The sequence below is a fragment of the Pinus tabuliformis genome, chromosome 3_1 (genome assembly GCF_031772625.1).
Source record: "Pinus tabuliformis cultivar Carrire ecotype Pingquan chromosome 3_1, CPIR1, whole genome shotgun sequence".
Classification (NCBI taxonomy): Eukaryota; Viridiplantae; Streptophyta; class Pinopsida; order Pinales; family Pinaceae; genus Pinus; species Pinus tabuliformis.
The window spans coordinates 857,698,752-857,701,689 of NC_142301.1; positions in this window are offsets into that span (position 1 = coordinate 857,698,752).

Sequence of the window (2,938 nt, forward strand, 5' to 3'; positions counted from 1 at the left end):
ATATAAATCCCTTGGGTTTATTAATCTAAGAGTTCGAAATGTTGACCAAATCTCAATGATGTGATTAATCCGAAAGACAATTTCATTATCAATATGGATAACAAAAGTCTAAGATCTAGCATTATTCACTTAGGTATACTGTCCCTTGTACTTTTAGTATTAATCCTTAGGGTTTATTATTCCCTTGGGTTTATAATATCAATCATGGTCAACCATGGTCCAACATCACATTGTGTCAAATATTGTCTCAATATGGAAATCAATCATTGTCTCAACCATGGTCCAATGTCACATTATGACAAAGATTGTCTTAATATGATATTCATGGACAACCATGTCCAATCATGGTAAACCTTGGTCAACCATGTTCAACCATGTTTTTTAAAATCAAACATGGTCATCCATGGTCAATCATGGTCAACCATGATCGAACGTCACATTGTGACAAAGATTGTCTTGATATGAAAATCAACCATGGTTAAGCATGGTCAACCATGGTCCAACATCACATTGTGATAAGGATTGTCTCAATATGAAAATCAACCATGGTCAAACATGTTTATTTTAGTGTTTATAATATTTACCTTAGGGTTTATATACATTGGGTTTATAATTTTAGTCCCTTGGGTTTAATATTATTCCAATGGGTTCAAAATCCCTTATGATTTTAGTATTAACCCCTTGGGTCTATTATTCCCTTGGGTTTATAATACCAATCATGATCAACCATGGTCCAACATCGCATTGTGAAAAATATTGTATCGATATGAAAATCAATCATGTTCACACATTGTCAGCTATTATCCAACGTTGCATTGTGACAATGATTGTCTCAATATGGAAATCAACCATGGTCAACCATGTTTATTTTAGGGTTTATAATGTTTATCTTCTAGGGTTTATATACCTTAGGTTTATAATTTTTATCCCTTGCGTTTATAATATTGATCCCTAGGGTTTATTAATATAAGGGTTCATATTCATAGGATTTATTATTATTCCCTTAGGTTTATAATCCCTTGGGTTTTTTAGAGTAAATCCCTAGGGTTTATTATTCCCTTGCGTTTATAATATCGATCATGGTGAACCATGGTCAACCATGTTTATAGTCCCTATTGTTCTTAGTATTAATCCCTGAGGTTTATTATTCCGTTGGATTTATAATATCAATCCCTAGGGTTTATATATCTAAGGGTTTGTATTCCTAGGGTTTAATATCATTAACTTAGGTTTATAGTCCCTTGTGTTTTTAGAATTAATCCCTAGGGCTTATTATTCCCTTGGGATTTTATAGCGAGGGGTTTGTCGAGAAGTTGGGAACATTTATTTTGAAACTTCATAGAAAAAAGGTCGAATACATCAAGCAGATGAAGAAGCAATCTGTCCCATAGGCTATCTTTAACCTCATGGATGTTAAAATATATTCTTTCTTCTTTCTTTCTACATTATCATTTTACTTTACAATTATTACACTTACATATATATTCTTAATAATAATAATAAGTATTTATGCGGAACCTATTTCTAATAACAAATAATTATTAGACAAACATATATGCAAAATCTATTTTTAACCGAAACTATTAAACATTAACTAATATATATGTTATAACTATTATATATTATAACTTCTTAAGGATTTCTGCTCTACCATGGGTATGATTGTTAACACTGAGAAAACAAAAGTTATGATTATCAAATCCAAGAAGGACACTTATGCTAATTTTATGTATGACAATAGTGACTTAGAGGAAGTGTCTTCCTACAAGTACCTAGGAATTGATATTCATCACAAGCTCAACTGGAACTATAGCATTGAGAAAATGATTAATGGAGGATGGAAAGCTTATTTTGGCCTTGAAAATAATTGTAAAACAACAAACCTCGTAATGTGGGATAGAAAGAAGTTCCTCTTTGAAACTTTAGTCACTCCTGTTATCTTATATGGATGTGAGGTTTGGGGTTGTAGCATCTCTAGAGAATCTTGGAGAAAGATTGAGCAAATCCAGAAGCGTTTTATAACGTATCAAAATTAAAAGCAACAGTACACCCTATCCTATTCTCCTTATAGAAGTGGGTCTTTCCCCTATCGAGAGCCTAGCTATGACTAGGCTTCTGTTGTACAAGCACAAACTCAATAACATAGGAGACCATAGACTTCCTAAGCTAGCTTTAAATTCTAGCCAAAACCACCTAAGGCTCAAACGAGGTTGGTATAAGGACACCAGGGCCTAGTTAAACCATTGGGAGATCGATAAGAATGTTGCATTGCAAAACACTAATAACATTAAAAATATTATTACTTCTAAGTTCAAAAAAAAATGTGGTGTGAGAAAGATTTAGCAGCTAAAAGAAAATTAAGATATTATAAGGAGGTCATCAACCCCACCCTAGAAGATCAAAAGTATCTCTCTGTTTTAACTAGCTCAAAGAAGAAAATTAATATAGCCAAGATTAGAACGAACTCTCATGAGCTCCATAGTGAAACATGTCGTTGGGTAGTTCCTAAAACACCATGGATGGAAAGGTTCTGCCATCTCTGTGAGAATACAAACATCGAGGACGAAAATCACTTCCTCGTAGAGTGCCCCACGTACAACCACATTAGATCTCAGTTTCAAAATCTTTGTTGCAATACTAACCTTCCTAGCTTTCTACATTGTCAAAATTACAGTGACCTCGGGAGGCTTCTCTCCAAGCTTTTTGAGCATAGGAATAAAATCTTAAATCAAATTAAATAATTTGTTTCTTTAAGTTTGATAGACCAAAGTTTAATCTCAATTAACCACCACCACCACCATCATTATCATAAAAATAAATTATATATATCAAACTTATTTATAACATAAACTATTAAACATTAAAAAAACACATATTTCCCATAGTTAATATTTAACCATATATTATTAATATTATTATTTTACCAAACAAGGGGCTC